At 37.1% G+C, this 16,350-nt stretch overlaps 1 protein-coding gene across 6 annotated transcripts in view; it reads right to left on the reverse strand.

The window, feature by feature from the left end:
• Window positions 1–16,350, reverse strand: part of PDE4D (phosphodiesterase 4D) — a 1,416,267-nt gene that overhangs the window by 926,321 nt on the left and 473,596 nt on the right. The gene's annotated exons all lie outside the window — the stretch shown is intronic.

The following is a 16,350-nucleotide window of genomic DNA, read 5'->3' on the forward strand; positions in this document are numbered from 1 at the left end:
TAGTCTTCAAATTGTTAAAGCAATACTCTGACAATTTAATAATAGATCTTGGTATTATATGATGATCATGTTATTTTGAACCAAAGTTTTTATAGTGCTATTTTATAACAGTGACATTGAACTGACTTTAGATGACCATTGCTAAGGCCAATTTTTGCCACATTTAAGATAATCCTAGGAGAGATCTTCTGTATTTATTAAAGGTACATTAACTCTTTCAGACCAACAAGTCAAAGACAATAGAGCACTGAAGATATAATTTCCTAATTGGTAAATTAGGCTCCAAGTTTAGGGATCTACATGAAGAATCAACCTGGAGTTTTTTCAGGATCTTCAGGGCCCCAGAACCTATCACCTCTGGTCTCCTTCATACCAGGTAAGGGTTACTCTGGCATAATAATCTTCAGCTTGTGTCACTGTTTCAGTTCACTGCAGATGTCAGCAGAAGCGTCTTTAGAAAGAAGGGAATAACTTCAGAGAAGGTTCAGGACTTCAGAAGGATGAATGCCATACCAGAACCTCTTTCTAAACTATTCCAATTGCATTTTTTGTTAACCTAACCAGATTTTTCTCAGCTATAAGAGATAGTACTGGATATGGAATGAATATTCTGAAGAATTGGGGAGACTCAAATATCCATTCAATTTTCCTCACAATTCCACCATTAACATTGGAACAAGCCATTAAGTTAATTGAAACAATTACTATGTCATAAATTAAAAAAGCCTTGTTTGATCCTATTTGACTACAACAGACTCCCTGAAGAATAGATACTTTTCTAGGAGGGAAATAAATTCTGAGGCATACAATTACAAATGAGGTTAAAAACCTGTGAGTATAATTAAGATACTGTATTAAGGTAGAAAGAGACTATTAAGAAAGAAAGGTATACATGCAAGGGTTTCTGAGACTGTGGAGGTTACATGTCTATGCCCTCTCTGCAGTTGACTCTGCAGATTGATGGTAAGGTTTTGGAAAACATCTCTCTCTGAAATACTTCTTCTCAAGTAGACCGTACAAATGTGTTCACACATGTGCAGACACACACACACACACACACACACACACACACACACACACTACAACAAAGATAAATGACTTCTAAAGGACAAGGACAACTGTAACAAAAGTTTAACTGACAGCTTCTCATCTTTCTCCTCACAACTGTCTTCAAAATTTTATATTAAGAACAACTCTGATAAGCTTAGTACCACATATAAGGAAGAGTTAGAGAGAAGTACAACAGAGTTAATTTTCCTTCAGGGAAAACTTTTTTTTAAGAGAGGGAGAGAAATTAAAATAAAGTAGTACTTATAGAGGAAGAATATTCTCCAGAGAGAAAAGACATGCAGTTTGTAATTTCATGCACTTAATTGCAGTGCAAATCACTCTCATTAGGAGTCCATTTTAAGCCTACCAGCTTGAACAGCCAGGAGGGAATAATTACGATGAAACCTTGTCCCTGTCTCCTTACTGAGAGTTTCAGAAACTTTTCCAGGGACATCTTGAAAGATTTTTCTTTCTACCACCCCCTTTTTTGTTACCCTTGTATGTAAAAGCAATGGAATGACATGACAATTCAATGTTTGCCTTTGGTTCCTCCTTACCAGCTTTTACTATTGATTTTACAGTGAAAATTCTCAAAAACTCAGAGCCCTGCCCATAATTTAGTTTCTAGAGTGATAAAGCCTTATAATAAATTCATTAAAGGCTGTGTACATGTTAGGGTTCTGGGTTGCAAACAACAGAAATTAATATTGATGAACTTTACCAGAAAAAGGAATTCACAAAAAAATATAGGATAGAAATCCTATACACCATAGCCCTATAGACTATAGTCCTGTAGACTATAGAGTAGACAGGGAGCTTGTAGAACCAGACGTGAGTGGGATCCAGGGGAGTAATGAGCTGCCAGGATGCAACCACACCATCCGTCTGCCTAGGACTCTGGTGCTCACCAGCCAGGCATGTATACTGCTTCTCACACTGTCATCAGCCAAAACCACCATACTACTAATTTTCCACTCAATAGTGCCACACGTCATGGTGGGTCTAAGCCATCCCCTCAAGATTTGAAGTCCTGGCTAGAGGTAACAGATTGACCATGCTGAGATCTAACTGCCAGCGAGGTGTGCAGAAGGAATATCTGTCCCCTGTAGCTTCCTTGTGGAAGGCTAGGCCCTCTCTCCTACCTACTCTGAGATCCCATCCAAAAAAGAAGAGTGTTGGATACTTACCAACCAAACCAGTTTTCTACTTCAGGATGTTAACTTCCTTGAATTCTCATCCTTTTGTCTATTCCCAGGATTTTATTCCCAAGAATAAATGGAGTGACAGTAATATAAGTTTATTAAAAAAAAAAAAAAGAGGGTACAGAGCATCTATCTTCTTGCAATGTCTGGCTAAATGAGTATAAACCTAGTGTCTTAATCCATTGAGACTGTTATAACAAAATACCATAAACTGGGTGACATATAAAGGACAGAAATTTGGAGCACCTAGGTGGCTCAGTTGGTTAAGCATCCAACTTTGACTCAGGTCATGATCTCGCTTCAGGCTCCACAATAACAGTGCAGAGCCTGTGTGGGATTCTCTCTCTCTCCCTCCCTCTCTCTCTGTCCTCTCACTCACTCCTGCCCTCTGCCTCAATCAATCAATCAATCAATAATAAAAAAAGAGAAAATTTATTTTCACAGTCCTGGAGCCTGGGAAGTCCAAGATCGAGACACTGGCAGGTTTGTTGTCTACTGAGAGCTCATCTCCTAGTCCACAGATAATTTTCTCACTATATCCTTAACTGGGTGAAGGAACTCTCTAGGGCCTCCTTTTGTAAGAGCACTAATTCCATTCATGAGGGTTCTACCTTCATGACCTAATCACCTTTCAAAGTTCCCACATCCTAATACCATCCCCTTGGGGGTTAGGATTTCAAACTATGAATTTGGGGAGCAGGGAATAAACATTCAGATGATAGCACCTAGACTCACTCATGAAAGGGTGGTAAGAACTACAACCAAAATACCTTCCTGCCTCGGTGCTCCACAATTTGTGGTCAAAGCTTAAGTGCCTGCTTTAGTGCTAAACAAATTGTGGGACCAGATAAAAATAACTTAGGTACTTGCTTCAGGGAATGCTTTTTCCTGGAAAGACTGTAAACCAAAAAAAAAAAAAAAAAAAAAAAAAAAAAAGAGCCTATTTATCAAAATTAACAGTTTGTTCATCAGAGCTCACTTTAAGACCCTCACACTTCACTTCAAGACTTCATTAATCCAAAGCTATTAGTCTTTAAATTAGGCACAATCCCAACGATTTTTCCACTTAGCAAGACCAGACCCTAAAATTCTATAAACATCTTTTTTCTATTTCCCCCTTCTGAAATATTTCTAAGGTTAAAGGTGGTGTTCTCTATTCCAATGAGACTAATACTTCGTTTTGCTTAATCAGTAGATTCTGCTGGTGATCTTTTTAGGGACTTGCCTGCAAACAGAGACCTGGTTACACAACATGATCAAGATAACTCTGAAACCCCAGTATTCCCCCTCCATGTTTGCCAAAAAAAAAAAAAAAAAGTCTATTGAATTACATGTGAGAAACAAAATACCAAGCATTTTATTTTTATGTGTTCATAAATACACTCTCAGAACCTAAAACAGTATATATCATAAACCAAAGGCTCAATAAATATTTGGATGAATGAAACTACAAATAAATCATGAATCCAATTCTTACTATAATTTTACTGAACAGAAAAACACATATTTTTAAGAGAAATCAAGACAGAAAAAAAAATAACCACAATCTTGTTATTCCAAAAAATTTAATTAACTTTCATATTCCTTTCCAGTGCTTAGCCACATGCAGGCATATATTTTACAGTGCTGTAACTTTAACACAAATGCGCTAGTGTGTTTTGCTTTTCTTCCCAAAAGGCCCCAAGCACTTCCACGGTACCATCTAGTTATCATAATGATCATCTTAATGATGAGATAATGGTCCATGAATGTGAATTTTCATTACCATCCATTCACTGTTTCTGCCAACTGCAAAGAATGACTTTCACTTAAAAGCAGTTTTATAAAAATACTAAATAAACCTAAAATCATTAGCCCTCACTTCAGATTTTTCAGTGGATACTTAATGGAACATACCAGAAGTTATAAACTAAAATAAGACAATGTGGGTTCTGGTCCTTTTTTGTTACAGTTATCCTCTGAAAATCAATTAACTTTTACATTTCTTCTTAAGACAAATGGAGCCCTTTCTGCTTGGGTCTCTGTAAAGTACAACTAATACCCTTTGCTAGGCATTCTATAAATACGATATACTCCAAAGTTGCTGAATTCTTGTCAAAAATACTATTTCAGATGGTGAGGATAAACACAGAAAAAAATGACCTTCACAAGGTTACAGAAAAGAAATAAAAATTACATTTGAAGAGGCATGATATCAAGAATTTTAGTCCCAGGTCTTAGCCATGCAACTTTATCAGGTAGATTTAAGTCAGTGTTAGCATGAACACAGTGTGCTAGAAGATAAAGTTTGAAAATAATATGTAATATCCAAGTTAAGGGAAAAGCCATACAGACATGCCTTTCTGGTGTTTCATTTTACATTAGTAGCTCAATCTACTGAAGAAAGTTTTCTACAAATAATATTTGTCCACATCAAGTTCAATTTCACTCTAGGAGCACCTGGGTGGCTCTGTCATTCGAGTTTCTGTCTCTTGATTTCAGCTAAAGTCACGATCTCATAGTTTTGGGACTGAGCCATGTGTTAGGCTCCACAGTGAATATGGAGCCTGCATGGGATTCCCTCTCTCTCCCTCTCTCCCTCTCTCTGTCTCTCAAAATGAATCAATAACCATTTTTTAAAAATGCAATTTTACTCTAGGGGCATGTGGGTGGCTCAGATGGTTGAACATCTGGCTGTTGGTTTTGGCTCAGGTCATGATCTCATGGTTTGTGGGTTCAAGCCCTGCATCAGGCTCTGTGCTGACAGTGTGGAGCCTGCTTGGGATTCTTTCTCTTTTTCTCAAAATAAATAAATAAACTTTCAAAAAATTTCAATCTCACTGTAGATTTCACTGCTACAATTGGTAGCATGATGAACTAGAATAATGCTTGAATACCAGAAATAGTATTTAAGAATATTTAAGAAAACAGTATTAAGACAATGATCATTTAATAAAGGAAATCCTCAAAATAAAAACCCTAATGCTATTCAAAATACCTAAGTTCTTATTATAACTGGAAAAATAATTACAGCTAAATATTAAAAAAACCCAGTTGTTTAACATAGAATAATACTCTGACTGAAAAGATAATACACATTAAAAAAAAAGATCAGACCCTTCACCATACTCCACAGCCTATATCTAGGACACAGCTGAGTAACTTGAAAGACGCAAAATTCCCCCAAAACCACAAGCTGCTGCTGTTTCCAAAAGATGAAAAAGATGAAAGTCCTGAGAAGAAGTGAATGCCATTGTGGACCTGATCATTTGGAGTATGACAACCTCAGTGGCCTTTCCAAAAGATTAGTAACTATGCTACACTTCTGCTTCCCTGAATCTGTCAAAGGACAGCTGGACAGATTCTTGAATGTGTTTTGGAATTCAGCTATAATAATCAAAATAGTCAGAGAACCACCTGAGATAGAAGATCTTCTTCTCCTCTGTGTTCTTCCAGTTCATTATCCTTACACTGCTCTATGATTTCTCTCCCCTGTTCAAATGACTATTCTTGTTCTTCACAAGTATTTCAATTTTTCTAGAAACCTCTTTCCATGGTAAACAGACTTCCATTCATTTTCAGCCTCACTGATTAACAGTTGCCCTACATACTGCCTTCCTCCCAACTTGGTTCTTCACAGAGCAGGTCACTTCCCTGCAGTGCAACCACAGAGAGGCTGCTCTTGTTTTGGGGGCCCAGTGCCTTTCCCCAAGATGGGTTCAGTGTTCTCCTAGTTATTCACGTTAACTTACTGATTGTTACTCTTTCTCCCTTTTGTGAAGCCCTGCTTTGACATTCATGCCAATCAACTCTGCTTCATCAATGCCTTCTGCCAGTCTCCCTGGTCACTATGTCCCATTGACTGAAAAGTGTGTAACTTTTTAGCACTTTGACATCCTGAATCTTGCTATTTGACCTCAGTGTCCATGTGGAAGAGTCACCTCATGTCTAAGTCTCTCAGTTCCTCAACTGTTTCTTTCCCCCTGCAGCACCCTCTTCCCTAGCATCCCCCTACATCTTGAAAACATCTTTAATTACCCTCAACACTTAAATCTTAACGTGCAAACATGCTGTCCTCCAAATCTAACTTCCCATCCTTTCAGCCTGTTCAGTTATTCTAATTTCACCTGTTTGCTACCACAGGGGCCTCAAGAGACCTGAACTCTTTTTATATCTACACCTTCTTATATTCACTCATTTCCATTTCCAGCTTAGTTGCCACAATTCATCACTTCTTTCATTCTCATGCAAATACCCCCAATTCCCTTTCTCTATTTTTCAAACACTGCATCCTCACTTTCCAATTTTGGGTCAAACCAACTCCCTAGTTGGCGCCTATACTTGGATGCTCAGTACTACTAGAGAATATTCCAAACACTCAGATGTTGGTTACAAGAAAAATTAATGGTAATGATTATTAACTGCACCTTCAATATGATGAGCTTCTCTAACCATGCTAAAGATTTAGTTATCTGAATGCAAACACTGCTTCCTCTTGTCCCTAGACTGTGTCCCTACTGTTCTCCCTGCTGGGTACCGTCTCCTTTTAGATCTCAGCTAAGGTGTCAGTTCCTCATAAGCCTACATTAGTTTGCTCCCCTATGATACCTCATATTAGACCCCATGTCCTCTGTCATTTTGTGTTTTATGTCTAACAAACAGGATTGTAGTTGCCTATTTTCTTGTTTGTATGCCCTACTGGTTCTAAACTCTATGAAGGAAGAGACTATACTGGTCTTGTGGAGCTTCTCATCTTTAGTTCATAGCATAGTGTATAGCAAAGTACAGACACTAGCTATTTATTGGATAAATGTATAAGTGTATACATAAGTACATGACTAACAGATGATTGCATAAATGAACATATTCATCAATATAACTTGTGGTTATTCTTTTATATTTATAAAATTTAACTTGATTCTATAACATGAGTGTGAATATATGGCTTCAAGAAATAAAATTAATGTGAATTAAATCATATTAGGAAAAAAAAGAAAGCCAAAGTCCAACGTTAACTGGTTCAAAGGAATAAAGAGGGAGAATACTCTTGAAATATAAGACCAAAAAATGGGAAAGTTCCAGAAAGTCAATTGTGAAATATAATATTTATTTATTCTAAAATGTATATTCTAAATTTTATTTATACATTGTAAATTATATATTTTAAATTATTTATTTATACTGAAGTTTTGAATATCTGTATATAGCCTCCACATAACAAGGGGTGTGTGTATGTATGTGTGTATGTTTATTTACTATGACATTTAGCATTAACTGTAATTTTTTATAGGAATCACATTGGAATATCAGTCAGAATATCCTGAGATAGAACTCATCTAGAAATGTGGGCAAAAGTCTTACCTTTCCCAGGCTCAAACCTACCAACTGTAATATAAATGATGTTAATCCACTAAAGCAAATACATCATCCAGATAAATTACATAAATGACATCAAACAACTTAACAAAATGGCATGCTACTTTAGTTGAATTCTACAGATTTGGAATACTCTAAAAATTCCTGGCATTGTCTACCTTCTGTTAAATGGATATAAGATTCTAAACAAATGAAATAAATAGGTATGATAAATGATACCTAAGTCTTAAATTGTTAAAAAAAAAAAAACTTCTAACCATCTTGCCAGGATTTTCAGCAAAACCAAACCAAAGCAAACAACAACAGAAACACAGATCATATGTTTCCTAGTTCCTTACCTATATACAGTTTTATTTTAATGAAATCTCTTTGATCTTTGGTAGTGCTCATTGCAGGGGGAGGGGATATTTTTATATTTTGGTCCTTTCCTAAATTTTAGCTGAACACATGTTCTTGTTCTGGATTTCTCAGAGTAGTGCTCTGCAGTCATTATTAAATTTGAATCAGTGGATACATTATGCAGTATATACATAATAATTAAACGAATGTCACTAAGAGTGTTTTCACCGAGGTTTTTTTTTTTTATGAACGTAATATTGCAAGTCAAAAGAATATGACTTTTAAAGAATGTCAACTCTCTCTAAACACTTCAATGATGAATAATTCTGGATTATGTAAGGATGGTCAGGCAGGGGGGTGTTTACAGAAAACAAGCTATCTGAGGAGCTGAAAATTACAATTCCTGAACAAAAATAAAGTGCTTTTATTCAGCTCTGCACTTTGCAGGCCATAGTACTGTGTTCTTCAATCAACTTTTCATAGCAAAACAAATACTTCACTGGGATCATTTTGGGGAAATACAGAATTCCCAACCAATCTATACAATAAAACAAGTAAAGTTAGCATAAAAAAGGTTCGGAAACACGTGCAAAGTCAGCACCCTCTTTAGTGTTTTTAAGAATGTGAGAGCCTGGTGACATAGAAATTTTGACTATAAACATAAACCCTTCCTTGGTACATGTTACTTTAGTGACATACATATATAGAGTAAAATACTGTGGTATAGTGTCAGTCCATTGGGGTATCCGTAATTAGAATGCCAGGAAGTACTATAAGAATGAAAAGGTACTATTGTAGTCTGAAAAAGAAATTGGAGTTTGATAATTATCTTATTCTTTTGTAAATTTAGGGCATGACAGGCTTCATAAAACATTCAGAGATTCTATGATGTAGGAGGAATAAAGTCAGTGTTATTTAGCTGTTTATTTTAGGTTAGATCCAAGAATTGCTACTGATTCTGGAAAAAAAAGATGTGGTTCCTCAAGATACTATATATTAAAGATAAAGTGTTCTATCAGTCTTACAGTCTAATTTTAATCTTGAAAATCGCCAATTTCAAAGCAAAAATAAAACCAGATTTAATTACACAGAGCAAATGTTTCAGAAACAAAAGGCTTGCAATATTTTATGGGTGTTCTGGGAAGTTGTGACAAACACTATGCCCATAAATTACACTTGAATAAATCAAAGACAAAGGAACCCAGTTTCTTTCTCACAGTATCATCAAGACTCTTGGAAGTATTGCTTCCCAATTTCTTTGCATTCATTACTTTTAACTCCATATCTAGCCCAAGAAACTGTATTTCTAAGGAATATTTCACAAGCACAATTATGTGTGCCCATTTTCAATTTGAAAAGTTTTGCCTATAGATCTTCCACACAGCTTTCAATAAGAACTTACCAGATAAATGTCTCAAAATTTGAGCACAGATCCAATATGAAGGTGCAAGTCTTGTGGGTACACTCTGAAATACAGCCCTTTAGCTTCTTAATTCCTTAGATTCAAAATATTCCAAAGATGGAATGCCCACTGTTAATACCTTCTTAAATTAAGATCAAATTTCAAAGATAAGATATGTCTCCTTAACTAGGCTTCTGTTTTTCTTTTGTTTGGATTTCTTTTTGTTTTCTGTTTTCCTTTTGTTTGGATTTTGATTCAGTAACAAAATACAGAAAATTACCTTTTTTATGTTCACTCTAATGTACTGTGTGTACTCAAGAACACTAGATGATAGGTAGTTCATCTGAAAATCAATGTTTAACTAGCATCTGAGACCAGCTCCTCTGCGAATAGCACATAACTCATGTAAGTATTTCTAGAAGATCCTTGTAAAATGAACCCTTATTTGACTAAAGTAGTCTTTCTCCCTGTGTTGGTGAGTCTGTTTTATTTCTAAGAGTGACCACATCTTCCCTTAAATTCTTTTCTTTTCTTTTTTCTTTTTTTTTTTTTTTAACACAGCAATACAAATGCACACAGAGTACTTCTCTAGACAGGTAATAGGACACTAGTGATGAGAAATTGTTTCTAATATTCTCTACTCACGCATATTCCTGTATATACATCCATCTAGGGATGTGTCATCATGTCACAAGCGTAAAACTTGCTCCTTGGCTCTCATTTTATTATAGCTGATGCAGTAGTGAAACACAGCTAGAGAGATTTAACACTACTCCCCTGTACTAGCCCTCTGCTCCCACAACTTCTTATCTGTGTGCAGGGAGCAATCTCCACAGGTATGGCAAGCTAAACCCTCCTCAAAGTATCTGGAGGAACATGGACCACCCAGGGAAAGTTAAGTCAGGGTGAGAGATGCAACCAGCGAAAGCTCCTAATTCTTGAGGATGCTGGCCAGAGAAATATGTAGAAGTCAGTAAGGGTTGTTACCCAATTGAAGCAAGTAAAAAGAAGAGGAAACCAACAAATGCAACAAAAACAAACATGATCTCTTCTAATATTTTCCTAAATAAGTGTAGCAGTAGCAGTAGCTGATGTTATTACATATTACGTACTTATAGTACTAAGTATTTTATCCTCACAGCAAACCCATGAGGTAGGGACTTCCATTATTTTGATTTTTCCCTTGAAATATTACAAAGTTGGAATGGTTAAGTAACTTTCCCAAGGTCACAGAGGTAGTAAGTGGTGAGGTAGAATGCAAATTCAACCTGTCTGCATCCTAACCACTTACTACTCTGCCACCACAAAAATGTCATTTCATTCTCCATGTTTCTGTGCCTGCCCCCTTAGTACATTAAGATGTCCCATTTGCTACCATTCAATGTTCAAGGGACAACTGTCCTTGGCTCTAAGTAAAACTTCCCTTCAGGTTAAGAGTCCTTCTTATCACCTGTTTTCCTTTTATTAAGCTGTGTCCATTTTCCCCTTCCATTTTCCTCTCCACCTTACACACTGCCCTCTTTTCCTTTTCACTGTTCTTTCCCCTTCATCTGCTTATTCTCCTTTCTCCTTTGTCCCACTCCATTGCCATCTCTCTTATCCTCATTTCCTTGACCTCTCACTATTACACTTTTCCCTACACACACACACACACACACACACACATACTCACACACACGTGCACACATTTCAGAGGTCCTTACTGTTACCACCATTAGAAGTAAATAGAAAGTAAAAATGGAAGCAATGGTCTGAGAGAAGATATTTTATAATGCATATATCCAACAGAGGACTCTAGAATATATAAACAGTCCCCAGAAATCAGTAAGTGAAAGAAAAGCTGGATAAATTTTTAAATTTTTTTTTCCAACGTTTATTTATTTTTGGGACAGAGAGAGACAGAGCATGAACGGGGGAGGGGCAGAGAGAGAGGGAGACACAGAATCGGAAACAGGCTCCAGGCTCTGAGCCATCAGCCCAGAGCCCGACGCGGGGCTCGAACTCACGAACCGCGAGATCGTGACCTGGCTGAAGTCGGACGCTTAACCGACTGCGCCACCCAGGCGCCCCAGGATAAATTTTTAAATGGGCATAGCATAAAATATGTTATTCATAAGTTAAATAAACATATTAGTAGCTAAACAATACTACCTGTCATCAGATATATAAAGCATAGTAAGATACTGTAAGATAATATAAAGCATAGTAAGATACTGCTCACTACACATTCACCAGAACTGATAAAATGAAACATTAAGAACACCAAGTGAGGTTGAGGATGCAGAGCAAATGGAACTACCACACATTGCCAGTGGGAGAGTAAAATAGTGTATCACTTAGAAAATTGTTAGGCAGTAACTAAAATAAACATATGCTTACCTATGACTCCGACATTACGCCCCTAGGAATATAACCAAGAGAAATAATTGCGTATGTCCACCAAAAGACTTGTATGCAAAAGTACACAGCAATTTTACTCATAATACATGCTCCCCATACAAGAAATATCTCAAATTTCCATCAATAAGAGAGTGTGGATAAATAAATTATGGTATGCTCACACAGTGGAATACTGCACTACAATAAAAAAGAGCAAACTATTGATACATACACCAACATGGATAAATATCAAAAACCATTTTAAGTGATAGCAGCCAAACACAAAGAGTGCTTACAATACAGTCCCATTTATATGATGTCCAAGAAGGGGCCAAACTAATTTTCAGTGATAGGAGTTAGCAAACTACATGGTGATTACATGGGTGTATAAATACATAAAATTTTATCGAGATATATACTTAAGAGTTGCATATTCTACTGCGTGTAAACTACCCCTTAATAAAAAAAATTTTTTTATGGCACATCTGGGTGGCTCAGTAGGCTGAGTGTCTGACTTCAGCTCAGGTCATGATCTCATGGTTCATAAATGTTAGCCCTGCATCAAACTCTGGGCTGATGGCTTAGATGGAGAGGGAACCTGGGTGGCTCAGTCAGTCGAGTATCCAATTTCAGCTTAGGTCATGATCACAAAGTTCGTGAGTTCAAGCCCCACATTGGGCTTGCTGCTGCCAGTACAGAGCCTGCTTCAGATCCTGTCCTCCTCTTTATTTGCCCCTCCCCCATTCATGCTCTCTCTGTCTCTCTCTCTCTTTCAAAAATAAAATATAAACATTAAAAAATGTAAATGGAGAAAAAACACTTAAGAGAGAAATATGAAAATCTATTTCATTCCAAATTATTTCTTTGCCAAGTTCATAGCATTTCTTTTTTTTAATATGAAATTTATTGCCAAATTGGTTTCCATACAACACTCAGTGCTTATCCCAACAGATGCCCTCCTCAAAGCCCATCAATGCCCATCACCCACCTTCCCCTCCTTCCCACCCCCCATCAACCCTCAGTTTATTCTCAGTTTTTAAGAGTCTCCTATGGTTTGGCTCTCTCCCTCTCTAACTTCTTTTTTTCCTTCCCCTCCCCCATGGTCTATTGTTAAGTTTCTCAGTATCCACATAAGAGTAAAAACATATGGTATCATTCTCGTATGACTTATTTCACTTAGCATAACACTCTCCAGTTCCATCCACATTGCTACAAAAGGTCATATTTCATTCTTTCTCATTGCCAAGTAGTATTCCATTGTGTATATAAACCACAATTTCTTTATCCATTCATCAGTTGGTGGACATTTAGGCTCTTTCCATAATTTGGCTCTTGTTGAAAGTGCTGCTGTAAACATTGGGGTACAAGTGCCCCTATGCACCAGCACTCCTGTATCCCTTGGGTAAATCCCTAGCAGTGCTATTGCTGGGTCATAGGGTAGATCTAGTTTTAATTTTTTGAGGAACCTCCACACTGTTTTCCAGAGTGGCTGCACCAGTGTGCATTCCCACTAACAGTGCAAGAGGGTTCCCGTTTCTCCACATCCTCTCCAACATCTATAGTCTCCTGATTTGTTCATTTTAGCCACTCTGACTGGTGTGAGATGGTATCTGAGTGTGGTTTTGATTTGTATTTCCCTGATGAGGAGTGATGTTGAGCATCTTTTCATGTGCTTGTTGGCCATCTGTATGTCTTCTTTAGAGAAGTGTCTATTCATGTTTTCTGCCCATTTCTTCACTGGATTATTTGCTTTTCAGGTGTGGAGTTTGATGAGTTCTTTATAGATTTTGGATACTAGCGCTTTGTCTGATATGTCATTTGCAAATATCTTTTCCCATTCCGTAGTTCATAGCATTTCAAACCATTAACAGATGTCCTTCTTCTGTGAGAGTCAATACACAGCCCTGAAGTCAGAGTGACCCTATCCCATATGGAAAGCTAACTGATGGATACATTGAAGGTTTTCAACATCTCAGATCCTACAATTCTGTTTTGTCATCCTTGAAAGTTTGTAAAGGTTGCTTAATCACAATACACAAAAGCTCAGACACGTTAGGCTTATTTATAGAGAGTTGTTAAACGGCATACATTTGAACACATTTAAAGCACCTGGTCAAAACAACCCAAAGTAGAACTGTGGAACTGTTCATTCTAAAAGGCTCTCTCAATTTCAGTATCTTGACCCAGGCACTTCATTAGGAAGGTAATAGCTGCAGGCCAAAGTTCCCTTCAAAAAATAGTTACTCTTGGGGCCACACTGTGTCTTTCTAAAGGGGTTGCATAAGCCTCTAGACCCACTGTGTGATACCTACAGAGCAAGTTTCTGGTGTGCTGATACACAGGAAGAAAGAACAAAAAGTTATGATGTTAAGAAATTAAGGAAAATAAATCCAAAGGACATGAAAAGCCTCCTTTCCCATCAAAGATTTACAATTACCAGTGTCTCAGTGTAGGTTGATGAAGAGACCTGGTGGCAGGCTTACCTTCAACAACAAGGAACTGAGACAACTTGGCTAAAATAGTCTCAATTCCCCATTAGCCCTTTCTCTGAAGGAATCTGGGGGTTTGGTTAACTGAAGTGGCTACAGGATATAAGCCCTAACTTTACCTTCTGCTTCCCTTCCAAAGCTTAGATATTCCAGAAAATTATACACCTGATTTTTATAGTTCTCAAATACTCAATTCACAAATAATTTTTGCCTCAGAATGTAATAATAGGCCCTTTCATACATTCTTAGTCTTTGTTTCTTGTTGGTCACGCTTGTCCATGGTTTCTCCTGGCTGACTTCATGTACGAATTACCCTGGTTTCACCTTTCTAAAAGACAAACTCTTTCCTCCAAAATACTGAATAAGTTTGCAAATGGTAAACACAATTTCACTTACACTTGATTCTTAGATTCTTATTAAGAAGGAAACAAACTTTGAACCAACGTAAGTATAACCATACTGACAATTCTCTATTTGGCACTTAGAGACTATTTGTTTTTAGCAACACATTTAAATGTAATTAATTGAGTTAGGTTTTTACCTAAGAATTTTAATTATATACATGGCCAACTATATAGAGATATATTAGATCTATTGCATTATTTTCTTTTAATAGCAGATGATATAACATGAGGTTTGAATGAGAAATCATGATTAGCCATCGAATTCTTTTAGATACCAAAGTTAAATGAATGCATCACAGCTGAAATTTATTTAAATTTTAAGTATATTCTCTTCTTACTCAAATGTAGACAAAACAAGATAATGATTCTAAGATAAACCTGCTGTGCAGAAAAGAGTTAACATCAGTCCTGTGACATTATCTTCAGAAAAGCCTGTTTGAAAGTTTGCCCTTGGCTGGTATCTAGAAACTGGGATTTCAGGAGACTGCCCACCATTCCCTAAATGGTAAGAGACATTCACTGTGCCTAACCTGGTTCTAAAAGAGAAAAAAAAGTGGTTTGTGCTGAACAACTGCTTTCCCTCTGGGAATCTGAAATTTAGGCATAGGCTGGATAGAGGGTGCCTAAGTGACCAGCCCCCAGTAAAAATTCTGGTCACTGAGTCTATTTTTTATTTCCTGGGTTTTTATCTTGCTTTTTTTTTTAATTGTGGTAAGAACATTTAGCATGAGATCTCCCCTGACCAATTTTTAAGCGCACAACACAATGTTGTTCATTATAGGCATAATGATACAGATCTCTAGAGCTGATTCATTTTGCATAATTGAAATGATATACCCATTGAATAGCAATTTCCCATTTCCCTACCCTTAGCTCCTGGCAACCCCCTTATCTTTCTGTGAGTTGCACCGTTTCACATTCCTCATACAAGCACCAAGTCTTTCAGAGGTTTTTCTGGTATAAGACTTTTCCGGTGACACATTTCACAGGTGTTGTCACAGCTCACTTCTAGAGGAATTAAGGGCATCCTGTCTGACTCTACTGTAATTGGAGACTCAAGAAAGCTTCCGGCTGCTTTCCTCCAGATTTTGCCCCATGTGCCTTTCTCTTTGCTGATTTTGCTTTGTGTTCTTTGGCTGTAATAAATCTCAGCCATGAATAGGACTACTGGCTGAGTCCTGCGAGCTCATCTAGCAAATCATGGCATCTAGGGGAAGTCTTGGTGACCCCTGACTCAATCCCTGATATCTGGGAATCCTGCCCTATACACAGATGAACAGCAGTAGTGCATCTTTGATCCCAAAGAGAGGGGAAATCAGTTTTTTGAGACAGTATTTTTCAATGTCCAGGTCAAGCTGCCATATAAAATTCCCAACTGCTTCAGTGTGTTTGATCAATAAGTGTACAAGCTTCCTTACATACATGGTTCATCAAAAACAAAAACCAAAGACAACTAGACACATATTTCCACTTTCCATTTCTTTAAGAATTTGGTATATTCTTACTTACCTAGTAGTAATTTCTTCATACCTTTTAATAACACAAGTCCTATGCACTGGTCTGTAACAATTCAAACTAAACTCAGTATCACAGAGGGCAGTTACTAGCAAAATTTCTTCTAATTACAACTTTTCTAACAACTTCTAGGAAAATCCAGAAGCACCTTTCCTAGACATGCCTTCAATTTGGCGGAGAATGGGGAAGAATCACATTGTCACCTAACAAATTGC

The sequence above is a fragment of the Leopardus geoffroyi genome, chromosome A1 (assembly GCF_018350155.1).
Source record: "Leopardus geoffroyi isolate Oge1 chromosome A1, O.geoffroyi_Oge1_pat1.0, whole genome shotgun sequence".
Lineage (NCBI taxonomy): Eukaryota > Metazoa > Chordata > Mammalia > Carnivora > Felidae > Leopardus > Leopardus geoffroyi.